Source organism: Mustela putorius, unplaced genomic scaffold, assembly GCF_011764305.1.
Source record: "Mustela putorius furo isolate JIRA1106 unplaced genomic scaffold, ASM1176430v1.1 tig00000992_pilon_pilon_pilon, whole genome shotgun sequence".
Classification (NCBI taxonomy): Eukaryota; Metazoa; Chordata; class Mammalia; order Carnivora; family Mustelidae; genus Mustela; species Mustela putorius.
Window position 1 is genome coordinate 3250571 of NW_025421526.1, and position 22156 is coordinate 3272726.

Genomic DNA, 22156 nt, shown 5'->3' on the forward strand with positions numbered 1-22156 from the left:
CTCTCTCTCAAATAAATAAAAAATCTTTAAAAAACCCCATTCTTCTCTAGGCGTCAGTGACAACACCTTCCCGACATTCCTCCTTCCATGGCGAACCCTTCTTCATCCTACCTCCCATGCCAGCTGGTGACGGTTGGCCTTCCCCGGGACTCTGGTATCTTCTCTCCCCCGGTGGTCCCCTTCGTTCCCCTCTGCCCGCCGGCCTCCCGGGGCCACCTGCGCGTCTCACAGTCCTCTCAGGCGGATGATGCCCAAACGTGAGCTCTTCTTTCTCACTCCAGCCTGCCCCTCCCACAGGCTTCTCCCCTTCAGTGATGGTGACCTGCATCCAGCCGGCTCGTGCCTCCTCAGCTCACTGCCTCCTTCCCGCGGCCGCCCATACCCAACAGATCCCGGAGCGAGCGGGTGTCTCCAAACCCTCAGCTCCCCCCGCTTCTCTCCGGCCCCACTGCTGCCACGGCTCCGCGCCCCTGTGAACGTCTCTGCTCCTGGACGGGGCTTTCCAAGGGAGCCTCACCCCCTTCCTTCTCCCTCTGCGCCAGTCTCCACGCAGCGGCCACGGCCGTCCTCTAAAGGCACCAGTTATACCGCTTCAGCGTCCTTCTGGGGACCATACCCAGTGTCATGGAATCCCAAATGCCTAACATGAGCCTCCGGCCGACTTACCCAATCTCATCTCTCGACAGTCACCCTTCGCTCCCCATAGCTCAGCTCCTTTTGGCCTCACAGCTGCCACCGCTGGGGGGAATGGGGTGGCCCAAGCTTTCCCGGGCCATCGCCCACTTACCTCTCACTACTGCCTCCAAGGCCCTCTGCACCCTCCAATCTAACTTAGGCCCCTCCGTCTCTCTAGAGCTCTTTGGTTCCCCCCCTGAAGACTGCTGTTCGTTCCCCAAACCCACTCACCCGGTTCTCCCGCTGTAACTGAACTGGGCTGGGCGTACAGCTGCTCAGTGGAACTGTCTTCCTCCGTTGCATCCAGACGTAGACATGGGACCGTTTTAGCCAAGGGGATGTGAGTGGACGTGCTGCGTACGAACTAGGACTTCCCTTTAGGTAACTGGGCATGTACGTCCCCATCCCATATACTGGGACTGGTGGGGTCTGAAGTGTTCATCTGGGACCAGAACTGGAATCCATGTGTTGTACGGCTGGTGGGACTCAATAACAGATGAGCCACATGTGGCTTTATGTGGCCAAAAGGACTCTGCAGATGTGGTTAGGTTAAGGCTCTCCAGAGGAGATCATCCCGGATGATCAGGATGAGCCCAGGATCACCACCAGGGTCACCACCAGGGTCCTTACAAGGGGAGGCACAGGAGCGCTGAGCTAGGAAGGCAAGAAGCAAACCGAAGCGGCAGGGAGATTGGTGCCCTCTGAAGCTGAGGGTAGGGTCTGTGAGCCAGGGACGCCGGAGCGGCCCCCAGAAGGGGGAGAGATGAGGGGCTTCTCTCCTCAACGGCAGATGCAAGATAGCTGCAGATGCCCGGATTTTAGTCTAACGACGCCCATTGTGGACTTCAGACTTCTGGGTAGTAAGTTTGTGTTGTTTTGATCTGCTAAGTGTATAGCAACTTGGTGGAACGGCCAAGAGAAGCTGATGGGGGCACAGGGAGGGGCATCAACTCGGTGCACGACCCCCTGGGAACCCAGAAGGAAGGCCCAGTGGCGGAGATGCGGAAGGCGAGGAAGGGCCGGTGCAAGCCTCAGGGCTTGAGATGACCGACTGGATGACGGCTCTTATGCAGGCGGCACTCGAGGGAGACATGGCCCCGAGACAGGGATTTGGAGGAATCCTCAGCATTCTGTGACTGAGCGAAGGGACGAGGTGAGCAGGCACAGAAACAACACGTGAGAAGAGAAGGGCCTAGAACAAGACGCAAGTGGAGCACAGAAAGGCGCAGAGGAGGACGCGAGCGTCAGCCCAGCAGCCCCACCCACCGGGGGACACCCGAGCCCGAGCGCGCGCCTGAAACTGCGGACAGCACCAAACCCTACAACACGACAACACACATTTAGGATGAAGTTTAATTCGTGAACTAGGCCGGGCTGAGAGCTCGCCCACACTGACCAGCACTAACGCAGAGTGATCGCGACGACAGCACCGTACGAAGGTCACGGGAGCGTGGTTTCTCCTCCAAAATACCCCACTGCGTGGTACTGGCCCTTCTTCTTGTGATGACGGGAGACGAGGAAACGTCTCGGGTCGAGATGCGGCGAGGGGACAGCCCGGCCCGGGTCGTAGCTCAGGCTCCCAGGAAGGAGAAGCCTCGGCTTCCAGACCTCGGGTGGCCTCCGCAGCAGACACTCGGGGGAGCAACGCTGCCGCCGCTAAGGGGGACTGTTGTGCCCAGCGTCGCTAGCGGGTGGACGGAGAAACGCACATGACACCGTGTGCATAGAAGGGAACTCCTCGGCCCTCCGCATGGGAGCAGAGATGTTTCCCAGTGTCTCCGACCCAGGAGGAAGGTCCGACCCAGGAGGAAGGGCCGGCCCCGAGCCAGAGCCCTGACGCTAGACGACGCTGGCTCGAGCGCGGACGCTTCCCCTGAGCCGTGCGATGTCCGCCAGGTCACTTAACCTTGCTGCGCGCCGGGTTCCTGGCCGTGACCCGGGAGCGGAGCCGCAGCTCCTGGCGGCTGCCCGCGGGGACGACGGAGCGAACGCGCGAGCGCCCGAAGGCCCGGCCGGGGAGTCCTACGAGCGTTGCCATTACACGTGCCGGTCGGTCTCGGTGTTTTAGAACAATAAAGTCTGCAAAGGCCACGAGGGCCACAAGCGCTCTACGGAGGAAACACAGACCCGCGGGGGAGCGGGCAGTGGGAGGGCGGCGCGGGCCGGGCGCGGAGGACGGGCCGGCGGGCCGGGCGTGCAGCGGCCGCGCTCGGGGCGCCGGCACTCAGGGAGCGCACGAGGCACTGCGCGGTAGGATCGTAAAACGGCTGAAGGGTTCCCCTGGCTACTCGCCGGTGACCCCGCGCAGCCCCCATTGTTCTTCGCCGGAGAAACGCGGAGGAAACGCGCGGCTGCCGCGCGGCCTGACCGCTGAGCCGGACGAGGAGCCGGGGGTGCTCGTGCCCGCGTCCCGGCAGACGGTGCCTGCGTGGGCTCCGGTACCCGCGGCGCCTGCCGGCCGAGCCCCCTGGTTCCGCCTCGGTTCTGGCCCTTGTCCCCACACCAACACCACGCGGAAGGCGGAGTCACGGAGAGGGGCCGAGGGCGAGGCCCGGGCTGGACTCGGGTCTGAGCAGCGACGGCCGCGCGCGCCCGGCCCACGTGCGTCCGTCTGCGCGCTCTTCCCGCCCGCCGCCCGCCGCGTACCGCGCGCTCATTGCGCCGCACGTGACTCAGCCTCCGTGCCCCGCCTCTCTGCGGCGACCTCTGGGACAGCCTGCCGGGCCGGGCGGTGGGAAGCGCACAGCACACCCACCTCAGGGCGGCAGGGAGCGGCCGACCAGTGCTCGTGGGTGCACGTGCGCCTCTTCTCCCTCGTAAAAGGCGAGGCGCGGCCAGGAAGAGTTCCCGCCCTAACGCGGCCAATGAAAACAACATGCTCTGCTGTGCTGACCCCTGCGGCCACCCTGTCCTTTCCGAAGCAGAAACACCGGCGCAAATCTCTGGATGAGTCGGCTTCACTGTCCCCATGAGGCCACCCCCGAGCCCCTGCGGTCTAAGAGCTGCCCTTTCTTCCTCCAGTTTCTCGCTGGTCTCCATCCCTCCTAGTACACGCAGGAGAGAATCGGAGCCATGGCAGACCATGTGTTTTGTTTTGTTTTTTGTTTTAAGATTCCTTCTTTAAGAGCCGGACAGAAAAGAATGATATTCTGTTATCATCGCTACCAGCTGGGTACCTTGGGAGCTGTCCGTTCCAATGAGGCAGTAGGAGGTCACACTAGGCCAAAATGTCTCCTTCTCCAACAACCCACCTTCGTCTCCTGCATTTGAAATTGCAGCATTTACTGCCTTCAATCGTTTCTGCTTTTCCGCAGAAATATTGCAACTGGATTTGGCCTGAAGCTAATGTAATCCAAGCTTCTGGGACCCTTCCTGGCCTCCAGGACTTCGCATTTGTAATTTGGTTAATTTTTCCTCAAGAGGGACCTCAAATTCTAAGGCTTCGGGGCCTGTGGAATTCTCATCAATATGATTTCATGGCTAAGAGCCTTAAATCCTAGAAATAAAAGACTTCCCTTCCTTTTATTATTTAGTAATTTGGGGTAGGTCACTTTAAGCTTCAGCCTCGGTTTTAGAGTTGCGGAATGGGAATTGGGAATATGATCTGTATCTTTAGGATTACGGTAACGTTAGATGCCCGGAAGCAGTTTCTCATGCATAAGAAACGTTCCGAAATGTTGGCTGTCATCATTGTTGTTGTTGTCGCCTGAACAGGACCGTAAGCTCCCCGAGAGCAGGGTGCGGCACCCTGGAGCCCATCACAGGCTGGTGGCCGAGGGATGCGGCCTTCCAGCGCCGGCGCCCGCGTCCCCACCTTCTCACCGCGTCTAACCAGAAATGCAACTTTGGTTACGTTCTCGGTGCGACACACACGGTTACCTCCTCGGCGACGCGCCGGACACTCAGTGGCCCCTTCCCACCTGGAGAGGCTGATGTAGCCCCGCTGCGTCCCTGCCCGGTGAGTCCCGGAACCCGCTGTGAGCCCGGCGCGCCGGCCCCTTCCCTCTCCGGGGTCGGCCGGGGCCAAGGTCGGGCGCGCGGCGCCGAGGGCTCGGGCGTGCGTCAGCGCGTGTTTGCGCCTCACGAGCGCCCGGCGAGCGGCGGCGATGCTGCTTCCCGGTCGGCGACCATCTCCGCCCGCCGGTCCGCGCGGGAGCCGGGTGCGCGGGAGCCGGGTGCGGGGACGGAGCCGCCCGCGCCCTCCCCTCCGCCGCGCGCTGCGCCCGCAGGCCGGGGCCGGGGGTCCCCCGGGGCGCGGGGCGGGCGGGAGGCCGGGAGGAGCGGCCCCGACGCATCCGCCGGCGCCGCAGGAGGCGGAGCGCTGCACCTGGCGGCGGGTTCTCGGGCCTGACGCGGGTCCGGCCGGCCGCGAGCTGCGCGCCCCGGGCCGCGGGGAAGGAAGCCGGAGTCCGCGCCGGCGCTGCGCCCTGCTGGCCGCTGCGGGTCGCCCCTCCGCACGCGCCCCTCGGCCGCGCCCCGCCCGCCGCAGCCCCCGAGCAACCCCCGCCCGCCCGCGATGGCGCGCGCCGCCCCGACAGCCGCCGCCCCGGCGCCCCGAGCCGCCGCCCCGCGCCGGGGGGAGAAGGCCCCCAGCGTCCCGCGCCTCTGAGCGCCGGCGCCGCCCGCAGCAGGTGAGTCCGGGCGCCGCGCGGGGAGGGGGCGCTGGGCCGGGGAGGGGGACGCGCAGCCCCGCGGGAGCTTCCCCCGCGGGGGCGGCCGGCTCGGAGGGCGGGGGCTCCCCTGCCGCGCGAGCACCTGCTGCGGGGGGTCTCGGAGGCGCGGCTCCGGGCGGGCGGGCGGGCGTGGGCGGCTCTGCTCCCGGCTCGCCCGCCCTCCCCCTCCTTCTCCACCCCCTGGCTTCTGGGTCGCTTGTCATCCCCATGGGGCGCTGGGGGGGCTGCGGCGGGCACCCCGGGCCCCGGCGCGGGCGGCACTTCCGCAAACGTAACTGCGGCAGGAAAACAAAGGCGCTGGCGGAGGGGCCCCGCCCGGCGCCGGCAGCTGCGGGGGTGCGGGCGCGGGTGCGGGGACAGGGCCGGGCCCCCCGTGCAGGCCCTTCTCCTCCGCGCTCGCCTGGCGCCCTCGCGGGCAACACCCTCAGGGAAGGGGGAGCGAGAGTCTCGGGACAGACCCAGTGACAGGCCCGGGACCGCCTGTGCGCCGGGAGGACTGAGGGCGCCGGATCCCGCAGGTGAATAAACAGGAAAACTGCCTCCACCCTCAGCCCCGGGCCGCGCGGGCCTCCGCGCTTAACCGAATCCTGCTGTGCTCTGACATGTCCCCAGAGCCCTTTGCGGATACTAATGGGGGCTACCGGCCTTTTGGGGTCCTAGTTATTCCCCACCCCCCTGTAATTTTAAGTGGGAAGGTGAAAAATTGGAAACGCAACTTACGCCTCATTTCTCTTCCTCGGAGACAGACAGACGGATTAATTCTGCTTACAGCAGGAACACGGTGCATTTTGCTTCTCCCACACACATTCAGGACCACAGGCATTTCCTTTTCGACCAAAAATATTTAATAAACACCTTACAGAGCTCCTGGAACAGATAAAACCTCGCCTGATAGTTGTAGGAAAGAACCTTAAAGTGTTGAGGTTCTGGTAACAATTGCTGTCTAGATGCGTGCGTCCTTGGGTATGTCACATCTGCCCCGGCCTCAGTTTCCTCGCATGTAAAAGGAGATGGTTGGATAGTATGGTGGCCGGGTTTCCCCTTCGCTGTTCTAGAAGTTAAGGATTTTGTGGAAATCTAACCTCTTCAATATAGAGGACTACAAGGGATGGGGGGACAGACAGTGGGCCGACAGAGCTGTATTTAGTAGACTTCTGGGGTCGGCAGAGCATCCCTTCCCCAGGGACACGGAGAGCTGGCCCGCTGAAGGCGGGTGCATCATTGATGGCCTCGCTGAGTAAAGGGAAAGGACAGGAACCCTAGTCATTGTTAAGACTGGCTTTTGACACTTTGAGCAGCCGGCCATTAGCAGACGTCAAGACATTCTCAGTTATTTCGGTAGCCAGATGGCCTGTGTTTATCACAGGTTGGAAGTAGAATTTAGGACTGCTTAAAAGCAGGCTGGGACGTTGCTGTTGAGCCCAGAGCAAGACACACAGTGAGTAGGAGAGAGGATCACGTTTCCATAATGCATTAAAGCTACTAAGCATGTTCCAGTAATTTATTTCTAAGGCCCTTTGTGTTTCTGTATGGATGAGGCCAACTAAACCGTAAAGTAGAACAGCAGCAAGGTTTGCACGTTCGGTGGAAGGAGGCCTGGGACCCCCTAGTCTGCCTGGATTGCTGACAGTAAGAAGGCACTTTCTGAGCACTTACTATGTCCAAAACACCATCTTACACACTTAATTTCTCAGTCTCTGTGAGAGAAGTCTTTTCCCCAGCACTGAAAATGATGAAAAGGAAGCAGAGAAGAGTTAAAGAATTTACACAGACCACATCATCAGTGAGAGTTAGATGGGACCCCATGTCTCTGGCTCCAAAGCCTAGGAAATTTCCACACGGTGTTCCTCCTTCTTCAGGACCCATTGGGCCTCACTACCCAGGCAGATTCCCTCCTTCACTTTTTGACTTTGATAGTTAACCACCTTTCAGGGTCCATATACTCCATATGTTCATATCCATGTCAGATGATCTGTAATGTGCATTGCACGCATTTTCATGCATATATACCTCTTTGTTCTCACCATTTTTAGGTTGAAGGCAAGTGTGAGAAAAATGAAAATAGCCAAAGATATGTTTAGTACTAGGCCAACAGGTTTTTTTGGCTTTCTTTTTTTGATATCCAGGAAATCTTGATTTAGCAAGTTGTCGGTGAAAGGGAGATATGCAATAAATGTAAATATGTCTGTTAGCCACCTTGACGCATTGTCTTGGGAAAAGTCAAGACACAGTAAGTGAAAAGAGGAAACAGAAAAAGATATTTAGATGCATGTACTTAAACATGCACGCAGGCCCTTGTACAGCTCGTTGTCCCGAAACCGTTGACATCGACGGCGTGAAGGGAGCAGGTGGGCTGCGGTGGAAGGAGAATGCTTTTACTTTTTTCCTCATGAAGTTATGTTTGGACTGTTTTTTAAGGGTCTGCCTTAGCCTGATTTGTTGCCCTAAATCCCAAATGACACATTTATGTAGTCATTAGCCTTGTTGTTGATTTCAGTAACATTTCTTTCCTAGCTGCTTGTCCCTCTCTATATTTAGAAGACGGTTATTTACTATTTTGTAAAATTGCACTGTCTTAATTTAGATGACCGGGGAGCTTTAGGAAACTCTCAGAGTCCTTTGTTAAAGCAGTGATTTCCTGGTATAGAGCCCCAAGGAGAAAACCAAACCCAAACAAAATAACCTAAATGTGAAACACCTATACCTCGAGCCTATATATCATATGTATTTGCTATAGATGCTGCAACTCGTCTTGCTAGTTTCTGGGCCTAAGTAGGTCCCAAGCAGACCCACAACCCTACCTCAGCACCGACAAAAACCACGCAGAGTGTTGTATTAAAAGTAGCCTCCATCTGCCTTGGTCCAAGGTAATGTAAATGCGGCTGAGTCGAGGAAGTGCAGAGGGGTGTCTGAGGCTTGGAAATGTGAATGAGAACCTGCATTGCCCTAGGACCTGGCGGTCCTGCTGCATTTGAGGCTGGGGGGAGGGTGGGACAGATGGAATGAAACTTAGGCTCAGAGCGAACCCCATATCCCCGAGGGAAGAAAAGGGATTGGGTAAAGGAGTGCTGAGACACCTTTTTTGACATTTGTTCTCGTGTGTTTGGGAAGGGAAGACAAATCCAGGGAACATGTCACAAATAGGAAACAGGAAAGTCCAACTTTTAATAAAATTCAGGGGAAATCTTTTGATCTGAGACTAAGAGTGGGACTGGGGGAGAGTGGGAGTCTGGCCCTCATGAGTCAGCAGTGGCCAGAGGAGCTGCGCTGTGGCTTTGTGGAGGATAAAAGGAGAACTAGAAAGGGGAACTGGTGTTGTCTCAACAAGCCTGATTTATAGGTTAATCGTGCCAAGGGAAAGTGAGTAAGGAGCCTGGGGTGGTGGTGAGCTGCCTGTGTGGCTATGTAGAGAGACCTCTGCTGCCCAAACAGGGGCCCTCTGCCCTCCTCACGGCGCCTCAGAGTGGGCCCTGCCGCCCGTGGGGTGCTAAGCTGTAGAGGACGTCTGGAATCCAGAACAGTGGAGGAGCGGGTCCCTGGGAGCCGTGTGGCAAATTCTTGTCTCATAACTGCATTAAATGCTTTTAGGGACCAGATTGAGAGAACACGCTTGGGCCCAAGGTAAACAAGGTGTCTCTTAACAGAGCGAAGTCTGGAGCCCTTACCCTAAGCATTAAGCAGAACCATATAAAGGGACACGCACACCGTCCACGATTTAACAGGATGTACTGTTCTCTGGTCCGGCACAGTCAAGCTTCTGTGTGTGGCTGACGGAGCTAACAGGGAGAACCTTCTTGATTCTGTTTCAGAATAAGTTCTGTGGAGCTGGGTTTAAAGAACCAGTGAAACTCAGATTCACCTTTATGAGGGAGTTTGAATAAAATATTTTATTGTTATGCTTTCAGGGGGTAAAAATGACACACGTTTTAACTTACTGTATAATCAGGTTCCTTATGTTTTGAAGGCATGACATCTTTTAAAAATTATTTTTTATTGAGGTATAGTTAACATACAATGTTACATTAGTTTCAGGTGCATAACGTAGTGATTTAACACGTCTATAGTTACACAGTGGTTACTACAATAAGTACTAGTTACCATGTGTCACCCCACAAAGTTGTTGCAATATTACTGACTGTACTCCCCATGCTGTACTTTTCATCCCCTAGTTTCACAGGAATTTATACCTCCCAATCCCTAGCCCTTCAACATGCCTCCCCTGTGGCAACCACCAGTTCTCCGTGCATATAAGTCTGATTCTATTTTTTTGTTTATTCCTTCCTTTTGTGTTTTAGATACCACATGTAAGTGAAATCATATGGTATGTGTCTTCTTGTCGGGCTTACTGCACTTAGCATAATACCCTCTGGGTCCATTCATGTTGTCGCAAATGGCAAGATTTCATTCTTTTCTTGTGGCTGAGTAATGGTCCGTTGTGTGTATGGACACCACCTCTTCCTCATCTGCTCATCAGGTGGTGGACACGCGGTTGCTTCTGCAATTTGGCTATTGTAGGTAATGCTGCAGTAAACAGATGCGTTTATCTTTTCGAATCTGGTTTCATTTTCTTTGGGTAAACACCCAACAATGGAATTACTGGATCCTGTGGTAATTCCATTTTAAATTTTTTGAGGAATCTCCGTAGTGTTTTTCATAGTGTCTGCACCAATTTATAGCTCATCAGCAGTGCACAGGGGCTCTCTCGCTATCATGAAGATACACAGCACTTTAAGGGTATCTCAAAGCCCTTGTAACAGGCCTTTCCTTTGTCTCTCCAAGTAAGTGGGATCAGCCCAAGATAAAGCAGACTTCAATTTAGCAACTCCCCGTGACTTTTCAAGAGCTCCAGGATCAAGGGTGTCCTGATTGTAACTCAAATGCCCTCTTTTTAAAATTTTTTTTTTTAAAGATTTTTATTAATTTATTTGACAGAGAGAAATCACAAGTAGATGGAGAGGCAGGCAGAGAGAGAGAGGGAAGCAGGCTCTCTGCCGAGCAGAGAGCCCGATGCGGGACTCGATCCCAGGACTCTGAGATCATGACCTGAGCCGAAGGCAGCGGCTTAACCCACTGAGCCACCCAGGCGCCCCCTTTTTAAATTTTTTTAAAAGATTTTATTTATTTATTTGAGAGAGAGAACATGAGCAGGGGCAGGAGCAGAGTGAGAGAGGAGCAGGCTCCCCGCTGAGCAGGAGGCTCAGCCCCAGGCTGGATCTCAGGACACTGGAATCATGACCTGAGCTGAAGGCAGAGTCTTACCATTAATGGACTGAGCCACCCAGGCGCCCCATCAAATTCCTCGGTTTTAAAATAATGCCTCTTCTGTATTTTATTTTATTTTTTTCTTAAAGATTTTATTTATTTATTTGACAGACAGAGATCACAAGTAGGCAGAGAGGCAGAGAGAGAGAGAGGAGGAAGCGGGCTCCCTGCTGAGCAGAGAGCTCGATGTGGGGCTCGATCCCAGGACACTGAGATCATGACCTGAGCCGAAGGCAGTGGCTTAACCCACTGAGCCACCCAGGTGCCCCCTCTTCTGTATTTTAAAAGTGATTAATGCTCATTGAAGGAAAATCCAGCAAAGTAAAAGAAAAAACTGAAGTAACGCCTGACTTCTCAGAGATAGACCTACTGGCATGTTGTTCTTATTATCCTCAGGTTTTTTGCCAAACATACTTCATATGAAGTACACAAACTTGCAGGTAGAACTCTTGCAGTACACGGGGGTTTGTGTCCTGCCCCTTTTCACTTAGTGCGATGCAGAGTAGATAGTGAGCATTTCTCCGTATTCTATTAACGTCAGTCTATTGAGTTCTTTTCTGCTCTCGTTGGATGTACCACACTTCATTTAACTTTATTTAACTGCTCCTGTCCCGGACTGCCTCCTGTACTTCAGTTTGGTTATTATGAAAAGTGCTGAAATAAACATCCTTATACTTAAATTGTTGCATTCTAGAAAGGTTTTGCTCTTCTCAGTTAACGAAGTCAGCACTGAATATTTTCATTTTCAAAAGCATTGGTGTAGCGTGTGTGTATTTGTACTTTAATGGGCTCGGCGATCAGTCTTTTTCTGAGAGAAACTGATAGCTTATGTTAGCTGTCTATCGGAGTTCTAACAGCACCAGAAACAAGTTAGGTTACATATACTGGAATGTGCGTAGGATATAAAGTATTGTTTTAGATGCTAGCATGTAGGGGATGTAAATAAAAATCAGAGACGGGAGCCCATGTGCTTAAATGTACTTTAAATCTTGAGATCTATATTTTGATCTAAATTATAAATTCATAAAATATGTGCCTGAGTACTTCTAAATTTCTGTTTAAAATACCTTGTCTTGGGGCGCCTGGGTGGCTCAGTGGGTTAGGCCTCTGCTTTCGGCTCGGGTCATGATCTCAGGGTCCTGGGATCGAGCCCCGAGTTGGGGGGGGTTCTCTGCTCAGCAGGGAGCCTGCTTAGCCCCCGCCTGCCTCTCTGCATACTTGTGATCTCTTTCTCTCTCTGTCAAGTAAATAAGTAGAATCTTAAATAAAACAAAAACAAAAAACTTACCTTAGGGGTGGCTTATACTTTCCTTAGCCTTCTTAACCTCCTCAGTGTCTTAACAGTGTTGGAACAGCCAGGTAAGAACAGCAGTCATTTACTGAACAAGCTTGCATCAAATACCCCTTATAAATATAACATCATTTTTCATCTGTATGCCCACATGCACATAAGAGCTCTAATGTAATGTTTTATTACTAGTACCTGGAGTTGTGTTTTTATTTTTCCTTATAATTCTTATTTTTCCACAATCTCTTTTCCTGTGTTCCTAGTATTTTTAGATCTTGAACCCATACTCCTATGTTAATATATTTAGAGCCAGCTTTTTTCTGAAAAGATTTGGAAAAAGAAAAGTCTGTATGTATAAAACAGATTCACTTAACAAGGTTTAAAAATAAACCAAAAAGCATTTTAATAGAGTTATAATTTGTCTTTTTTTAAACTAATGCATCTTCTCTATAAATTGCTCCTCAAGTGTAGCAAGCAAAGATTTATTGAGAAAAATCTTTCGCTAAAACTGTAAGCAGATCACTTCTTTCAGTATCAACCTTTTAAAAACCTTTTGTTTCATGCTTTGAAAATATGTCTGAGATTTTCCATGTTGGCTTCTTGGCAAAGAAACAAAGGTTGCATTTATATTCATTGAAACAGTAAATCATTTCATAATAGAGATTGATAATAGGGAGGTAAGTGTTGACTTGCTGAGGTGGCCAGGTTCCCTGTGGTCTGGGCTGGGGCTGGCCGGGTTCCACCTGCCCCCTGCGCGCCTCTCTCTCTCTCTCACCCTGTGCCTCTTCTGGTGCCTGGAAGCTGTGTGAAGACTCCGTTCGGTGTCAGTCGATTCTCCAGGCTCTCACATGGGAATAACAGTGCTTGTAGGGTTCCCTGTCGGAGAAAAGCGAAGAAGAATTATATTGACATTTGAAACTGAGCAGGCGGCTTCTGGGTGAATATGTGTTTAGCTTTCAGAGACTTCTGGGAAAGACTGCACGGCCCCCCAGGTGGGAACCCGTGGCCCGGAGGACCTGAGGGGCTGGGACGGCACGCGGGCCGCTGCGGCTGGAGGGGAGTGACAGGAGCGCTCTGGATGGGCCTGTCTGGGGAGACCGTAGTCGGTGTGCCAGACTGCAACACAGGATTCCCTCTGGTTTAGAAGTGATGCACTCGGGGGCTGGGCACCTGCTGGCCCGGCCGATCTCGGGATTGTAAGTTTGAGTCTTATGTTGGGCGTAGAGATTACTTGAAATAAAACCTAAAAAATAAATAAATAAATAAAAGGTAGGTACTCTGTGACACCCCCGGGGCTCCAGCCCTGCTCACGGAGTGGCTCAAAGGGAGCCCTTGCCAGGCTCCAGCGGCTGCTGGCCGGTGAACGCGGGGACCCTCTTCCTCCTGTACTTGTGCTCAGCTTCCTCCACTGCCTTTGCTTTCTGGCTGGTGCCGGTGGCTCAGGGAGGGGCTGTGCGGGGTCCTCGTGCACAGAGCTCCCGGGGCCTGTCCCCACGGGTAAAGCAGCACGAGCTCCTGCACGTCCACTGGCTCCCGCCCGGCTCAAACACCCACTGCTTTCTGCTCCTGCTGGAGAAGCTCACGGGATCGAAGTAGCTTAAAACGAAATTCTGTTCCTGGTGTGATTTGAGCTGCTCACTGACTCCTCACACTGGGCTTATGAATAAAGGCGTGGAAGGAAGCCGGGTTCTGGGCCCGTTTCACATTGGCCCTGCAAGCTCCCGGCCCAGGCCTTCACCAGGAACCCAAAGCAGACAAATAGGAATTTGCCTCCATGATGCTCGCCAAGGTCTAAGGCCACCAATTTTTGAATCATATTTTGTGTGACTTCCACAAAGTGAAAGTGAAAATCCACCCGGCTTACTGCTGAGCCACATTTAGGATTAAAGACTGTTTCCTCCCCCACAACCACACCCTCGAGAGATGAGAGTAACTGGTTCTTTCCTCTCTCTCAGCTGTGGAGGGGAATGCACTGGATTTCAGCTCCTGTCCCTCATGGTTATATAACTGAAATGTTCCTACAGGTGGCTCTATTCTAAATGAATAGGTATTTCTGGCTGGGAGATACCTGATTACCATTCCAGTCCCTAAAGAACACTGTGTCCTCTTGGGAGCCGGTGTGCTGCTCCTCACCTCCACACCCCCACCCCCGGAAGAAACTAGGCTGACGATGCAGAAATCAACAGGAACGTGAATTCATTCTTGCTTTCTCTAAAATAAATTAATAAATCTTTAAGAAAAAACGAAAAATGCTTTTTCACACATTATTTCATTTAAGCCTTGGAAACCCTCTTGGGTTTGTGTTTTGATCCCCATGTTACAGTGAGTAAAGTGAGGCTCAGAGAAGCACAGATCCGTCGAGGCCAGGAGAGCACCCGGAACTTCTCTCTGCACTTCCTAAGTTTAATCTCTGTCACATTAAACTTCAGTAAAACATCCATCAGGCTCCAGTATATGCCATCAGGTGCTTGTCAAAAATAATCTTTATTGTGAGCTTAGAGGAGTAAAGGGAATATGCTTAGTACCAGATCCCTCATTCAAGTAGTTTATAATCTAGTCGGGAAGACAGGAAATACCTATAAAAACAATCAAATCATCCACAAGTCTGCCACAGCTCAGGTGTGAGAGTCATCAAAGGAGTTTCTTTTATTTCCAGATGTTAATAAAAGATTGTGTTAAGTGCAATTCATAGAGACTATCTAAAGCAATTCTAGGGTCACTCGGGTCCCGGGCTTAGTCGGTTAAGTATCTGCCTTTGGCTCAGGTCATGATCTCAGGTCCTGACCCGTCTCTCCTCCTCCGGCCCTCACCGTCCCCACTGGAGCTCTCACTCTCCTTCTCTCAAATAAATAGTCAAATGTTTTTTAAAAAAGTAATTTGATCAGGGCGCCTGGGTGGCTCAGGGGGTTAAGCCTCTGCCTTCGGCTCAGGTCATGATCTCAGGGTCCTGGGATCGAGTCCCGCATTGGGCTCTCTGCTCAGCGGGGAGCCTGCTTCACCCTCTCTCTCTGCCTCTCTGCCTACTTGTGATCTCTCTCTCTCTCTCTCTCTCTCTGTGTCAAATAATAAAAAAAAAGACCAGTACACTAATATAAAAGATCAAATGTTAGGAAATCCTTAGGGGTTTCTGTAGTAAAATACTGCCGTTCTGTTTCCTACTCTAAAGCTATAATGATCTTCATAAAATACAAACATGGCCATTGTATTCTAACTCTCCGGTGGCTCTCTGTCGCGCCCAGAATGAATAACACCAAGAAGTTCCCCCCATAGATCAGGTGCCGTAAGAGTTCCGCGTTACGCTTTTCATCCCCCCCCCCACCCAAATGGAGAAGTATTATTAAATTCCTCATTTTGTAGATGAGGAGACTAAGAGAAGTAGCTTCCTCAAGGCCACAACTAGTCAGTGACAGAACCAGGATCCCAGTCGCTGCCAGTCTCTCATCCCCTACTCAGCCACCCCTTCGGGGCGTGTAAAAGGCCCTTCCGGATCAGGCCCTCCCCTGCGCCTCCTCCTGTGGGCCACTCTCTCATCCTTGGAGACCTCCTCATGGCCCCTTGAGAGATGCCTGTGTTAGCTGTGCTTGCTCCTGCTTTAACAGACAGCATGGCGCCCTGTGGCTGTGGTCGCCCTCTCTTACCACTGGACTGGACAGCAAGGACTTGGTCTTCACCTTTGGAATTACTGATCACCAAACACGCATCCCATCCAGTGGTTGGTGCTAAGTTTATATTTGTTGGGTTAAAGAGCCTCTTTAATTTTCAGTAGAAGTCTCTAACGTGGTAGTCTGTGTTTCCTCCTGTCACCTCTTGGTTGATTTCTAGGGCCTCTGTGATCTGTTCCTGAGTGCTACCCTCAGGTGCCCCTCGGCCCCAGCATCAGCATTTTCAGGCTCTCCTGTGGTCTCTTCTTTTCCTCTATCGTGGAATAGTTTTCCCATTCATCATTGCCCAAGGCAAACCCTACACATCTTTTGGGGTTCAAGTTAAGTTCTTCATTCTCTTGACAACATCTGTGTGAAGTTCGGGCTCTCTGCTCTGCTCGAAGCTCCAGAAGCACCGCATTGTTTGTGACTTTTCCCGTTAATTACTCTGTGCTCTGTAGCTTCCGTTATTCTTGTCACTTGCCATTTAAATCCTCGTGTTTTGGGGTCATCTTGTCAACTGTAAAGCAAGCCTTTGAGGCCCAAGACCATGTTTTGGACGTCCCTGTCCAGTAGCCGCACGGTACCTTAAGACACAGCCCCGCACAAGCTGTCTGGTGTGAGCGTGAGCTCGGCTTCCTGCTCCCTGCTCGCTCGGCTCCCGGCTCCCTGCTCGTGCTGGGCTCCTCATTTTCCTTCTCTGGGGCTCGCTGGCCTCATTGTGAAGTTGGGAAAATAATCTGACCCCAGAGAACTGTTGAGATGATGACATGAGTTAATACATTTTAAACCTATAGCAGCTATTCCTTAAGCCTTGTTGTGTTGTAGTTAGTAGTAACTGTGATGCTAACATAGCCCACTGAGCCCTTATTAAAATACAAATATGTCATCAAGATGGCCAGCCAGGAGGTATATATTCGCCACTGTATGAGTCAGGTTGTTTGTCACCCAGCAGACAGGTTTTGCTATGAGCCTGGGAAAGGTCCACCAAGAATAACTGGGAGGCACTTTCTGGGAGGAGTTTCCTTCCAAGGGGAACCATGCTGGCAGCAGCTGTGTGGAGCAGTGAGTGACTGGAGGGCTCAAGCGGGACCTTGGGGGATCTGGCTGGGCTGACAGGACTAGAACCAGTTTGGCTCTTTTACAACTTGGTTTAGCCGTAGAAGAGCCATGTCAAAGTGCTGCAAAAGGAAGAAGGAATCCAAAATAGTCGTTCACCTCTGTGGACCTTAATGCCCTTGTGGCTTGGGTGACTATTACAAAACCAAACTTGTGTTTCTTTTTCATAACATCGGCTAAAGGTCTAGCAGATGCTCAAGCAATCATTATGGGAAAAAGATCTGTTGGAATTGACATTGAATGCTAAATAAGCCTCTGAGGGAAGCTCTTTCTGGAAAATCTGGGGGGTGAACTCAATGTTCAAGATGCAGTGGCTGAAAACCAGGACTGTCGGTCTCGTTTGGGTGGTTTCTCTGCGTCTGTATCACTAATACAGTGCGGCAGTAGTTAGAGACCTGCCCTGCTGATCACATCGTGTAAAGGCCTAGAGAATGGTCGGTGACAGTTGACAATGTAGAGCCGGGTCTCAGGGTTCCAAGTGTGGATTTTCCCATTTTGCAGCCTCTCTACTGGTCTCTGAGCAACATCGAGCTGTGACAGAAGTGGTGCCGAGAGGGGACTGGCCTTTCTGTGTTAGCCGGTCACTGCTTCCTCTCTGTCACCGAGAGTCATGTTGCTGCTCTGTTATAGTGTTTGTAAATCTGGCCTTTGACAATTGCTACTCCAAGTGAAATATTCAGGTTTAAGGTGTTTTTCCCCCTGAAAAGCTGAGTCCAGTTCCATACTCATGTATTTGTGGATACTCGGTATAGGCTTGAGTGGTATCCAGTTAAACGCAAAATGGTGGTAGCTATCAATTTTAGCAAGAATTATTTCATCACTGTCATCAGTAATTCAGAAATACCTGCTGATTGAATGACTCAGTGTAATTACCAGTGGAACGTGTTTCCACGTTTAGAAGGCTGTGTTCTATTTTCCCAGTGACGGTGTTGGTTACTATCATTAGAGAGTGCTCGGTGAGAAAAATTTTTGGCTTTTCTAATAAATAAAAGCCCTTCTTATCCAAGTAGTATTAACTGTAAGTCTACAGTACAGATTTCCCAGAGAAGTTCATAAATTTAATTCTGTGTCTGAATTGAAATGTCTTCTCTCCTTTTTAGAAGTTGCTTTTTAAAAAAATCTAAAAAAAAAAATGCTCAGAAGTTTAAACAAAAGTGTTAGCTCAATGAGTTCATATTGTTAGACTACTTAATAAACAGTACCTCCCCTTGGGGCAAACAGATAAAGTACTTCATCCAGCATATAAATATTTTTACTGCTCTTTATACTTGCTCTATCAATCCTTATGGCGAATGAAATGTAATCCAAGTCAGCCAAAGCATGCCCTACTTTAGGGCATATTTTAATTTTATTAAAATACAGAGTTTGTTTTGGCTCATTTGCTTCTTTTTGTCCCCGATCCCATGATTGTACAGATGACTGCATGTGAACTGTATTGTGTTACTGTGTTTTTTTAATTAATTAATTAATTAATTTTTTAAAAAAATTTTATTTATTTATCTGACAGACAGAGATCACTAGTAGGCAGAGAGGCAGGCAGAGAGAGAGGGAGAAAGCAGGCTCCCCACTGAGCAGAGAGCCTGATGCAGGGCTCGATCCCAGGACCATGAGATCATGATCTGAGCCGAAGGCAGAGGCTTAATCCACTGAGCCACCCAGGGGCTCCTAATAACTGTGTTTAAATGTGATTGTTTCGGTTCCTTTTCCTCAAAATCAAAATATAACCTGAAAAATATTGAGACTAAACATTAGTGTCCTGAACTGAAACTAAAAGTTTTTGTTTGTATTTTTAGAATTAAAATTCCTTTTTAAAAAAAATTAATTTATTTATTTTCAGCATAACAGTATTCATTATTTTTTCACCACACCCAGTGCTCCATGCAATCCGTGCCCTCTATAATACCCACCACCTGGTACCCCGACCTCCCACCCCCCCCCGCCACTTCAAACCCCTCAGATTACATCCAGTAACTCTTATAAGAATTAAAATTCTTATAAGAGTTACTGGATGTGACATTCATACAAAGGTACTGCCCGTTATAGAAGACATTCCAGTAACTTTGCATTTGTTGGTACTTAGAGAACTACTTAACATCTGCACTCATGGAGTAAGAAATTTTTCATGGTCTTATGATAATAAAAAAATCTTGACTAAGATGGTGAGGAAAGAGTGGTTTGGGAGAAAGTCGTTCATCAAGATTGTAATCGACGGTCGAATGGAAGGTATTTTGCAACTTTGAGTTAGCATTTGGGCATGGGTTCTCAGCATCGCTTGGACAAACCAGAGACTTAACGCCCTTTTAAAAGGACTTGGTGTCCTTCTGTGACCTACTCGTTAAAGACTCAGCAGCTGATCTATGGAGGATAATTAATTAAAGCCCACCTGATTGGAGTTCAGGTCGGAATTCATTGTGTACAATTCTGAAAACTGTTTTTTGTCTGGGGTACAAGGGCATGGTAGCTGCTTTTAACTATTGTCTTCTGTAGAGATAAAGCTTGGAAGACGGCACATTTCCTTTTTAGTCTTGAGTTTTATTTTTTAAAGCAGAGAGGCATGCACCATTTTTTTTTAAAAAAAGAACAAGCTTAAAAAGCTTGTTTAAAAGTAAAACAACAACCAGATTCTACCTTATCGCTGATTTGTCCCCTGTCAGAGGCAACTGCTTCCTCTGCATTTGGGGCTGCTGTTGTGATACTCACCTGTGTATTTTGAAATAGAACGCTTGTATTCTTGAAATCTTCATTTTTGAGTAAAAGCATTAGCTGCTGTCTTCTCACCGTGGAAGCTACGGAGTTAACTCTTCTCTGCTGCCCCAACTCTGGGTACCTGCTCAGCCGTCTCCTTCCGCATCTTCCCAGTGTGCTGATGTGGCAGTTTCGGCAGTTCTGTGAGTTCGGACTGTTTGCATTAGTGTATGACTGTAGTCACAGCTGAGACTTGGAGCAAACTCGGATTATTTTCTTTTCCTGTGCAACCTTTTGTTTTCCTGTGATGTTGTGCTTACTTCGCTTTCCCTGTACTTACACTAATTCACCCCTAAACTCCTCCATCATCTGTGTTTCCTCCTGGGACATTCCGATGTACTGTTCCTGTCGGCGTCATCTCGCTGTCCGAGGCCATCTGCGAGCCTCCCACGCGCCTCCCGCTCCACCTGTGGCCCTGGGGCTCTGGCGCGCGGCTGTCACGCGGGACCTGCAGTCACCAGCGTGCCTGTGTCCCTTTGCCTCTCTCCCATGTCAGGTCTTTTGTGTCCTGTATCCCCGTCTTTCTCTTGATTTCATCCCTTGCTTGGTGGCAACCTGAGAAAGGACAAAGAAGTGGTATGTTCCTTGAGAAATCACATAGGTTAATGTCTTCACTTCACCTACGAACCTGAATACGATTTGGCTGCCCATAGCTCCCACCGTTGTTGTTGAGAAATCTGAAGTCATCTCTGGTTCCCGATCCTCTGAGGTTCCCGATTCTCTGAGGCTTTGTGGGGTCATGTCTGTGTCCCAGGGCTCTGAAATCTCCACCCTGTGCTTCGCCCTGGGTCTGTTTTATTCTCTGTGCTGGGCCCTCAGTGCGTCCTTTCAGTCAGATAATTTATAGCTCTCAGTTCTGAGAAATTTCTTTTGGATTAAAAAAATTTCCTTTTCTTCCTTTTCTCTATTTCCTCTTCTTGGAGTTCCAATTTTTTAGATAGTTGGCCTTCCGGATGACCCTATATTCGCCTTGTCCTTTTTCTCCTACTTTCATCTCTTTTCTTTTTTTTCGTCTTATTTTAAGAAACTTCTTAAGTTTCATTCTTAATTTCATTAAACTTTTCTTTCTTTCCAAAAAAAGAAAAGAAAAAAATGATATACCCATTGAATACGTCCATATGTTAAAGACCCAGATCAAAAAATCATAAAAATTCTTAGTACCCTAGAATACCATGTAGTCACTACTTTCCCCAAGGAGAGCTACTATTTTAAAAATTAAGCTTTTTGTTTTGTGATAACTGTGGATTCACATACAGTTGTAAGAAATAATACTGGCGGCCTATGTATCCTGTGCTCACTTTTCCCAGGGGTAACATCTTGCACACATCTTGTAGTACAACACCACAACCAGGGTACTGACACGAATATGGTCAAGATATAGGATGATGTATCACCTCCTGAGTGTCTCATGTCTCCCTCTTGCGGCTGCCACCGCTTTCCTCCTGCCTCTGCTCTCTACGGACCCCCCCCCCATCCTTTACGCGCTCTCCATTTCAGTAATTTGTCGTTCCAAGATTGATATGTGAATGGAATCATAGTGTGTAATCTTTCAAGATGGGCCTTTTTTCATTCTTCACAGCCCTCTGGAGATCTGTTCAGGTGACTGTATGTACCAGTAGTCTGTTCCCTTTTATTGCTGTGTTGTAGTCCATGGCCTGGATGTGCCACGACTTGTAGAACTGTCTCTCTGCTAAAGGACATCTGGTTATTTCCAGTTTGGGGTATCACAAATAAAGCTGTTAACAGTATTTGTGTCTTGTGTTTTGTGTGAACTGTTTTCATTTCTCAGGTATAAATGCCCAGAAGTGCGATTGCTCAGTCATATGGTCGTCATGGTTTCGATTGTCAAGAAACTGCCAAACTGCTTTCCAGAGTGGCTCTACCATTTTGTGTCCCCACCAGCAATGCATGAGTGAGCTGGTTTCTTCCTCTCCTTTTCAGAATTTGGTCTTGCCACTATTTTTACTTTAGCCTTTGTTACACATGTGTAGTGGTATGTTTTTAATTAAATTTACATTTCCCTAATGGTTAATGACAAGGGACATCTTTTCCTATGTTTATTTGCATCTGTGTATCCTGTATCTCCTCTTTGGTGAAAGGTCTTGTGTCCATTTTCTAATTGGATTGTTTGGATTTTTTTTTTTAACTGTTGAGTTTTGAGAATTCTTTACATGTTCTAGATACTAGTCCTTTGTTGAATGTGTCTTCCAAACATTTTCTCCTATTATAATTTGTCTTTTCATTCTCTTAGTAGAGACTTTTATAGAACAAGATTTTTAATTTTGATGAAGTCTGATTTAACAATTTTTCCTTTTATGAATCATGCATTTGGTGTTAAGTCTAAGAACTCTTTGTCTAGCACTAGAGCCTAAAGATTTTTCTCCTAGTTTTTTTTTCTTAAAGTTATGTGTTTCTACATTTTACATTTAAATCTATGCCCATTTTGAGTTATGTTCATATAATATTCATATAAGGTGTGAGACTTAGATTGATGTTCATATTTTGCTTGTTGATATCTAATTGCTCTGGTACCATTTGTTGAAAAGGTTATCTTCCCTCATTAAATTGTTATTGTGGGTGCCTTGGTGGCTCAGTTGGTTAAGCGACTGCCTTCAACTCAAGTCATTATCCTGGAGTCCCGGGATGAGTCCCACATCCAGCTCCCTGCTTGGAAGGGAGTCTACTTCTCCCACTGACCTTTCTCCACTCATGTTCTCTCTCATTCTCTCTCTCTCTCTCTCTCAAATAAATAA

The 22156-nt window shown here is 49.7% G+C and overlaps 1 protein-coding gene across 8 annotated transcripts in view; it reads left to right on the forward strand.

Annotated features, from left to right (window-relative positions):
* Positions 1–4520: 4520 nt before the first annotated feature.
* The window catches only part of MFSD6 (major facilitator superfamily domain containing 6), a 70150-nt gene continuing 52514 nt past the window's right edge, over positions 4521–22156 (forward strand). For 7 of the 8 annotated variants that reach the window (XM_045086491.1, XM_045086492.1, XM_045086494.1 and 4 more), the window contains exon 1: positions 5178–5306. The gene's annotated coding sequence lies outside the window, so the exon portion shown is untranslated. Of the gene's footprint in view, positions 4634–5177; positions 5307–22156 lie in introns of those variants that run through there. The other variant, XM_004763400.3, reaches the window with a different exon arrangement.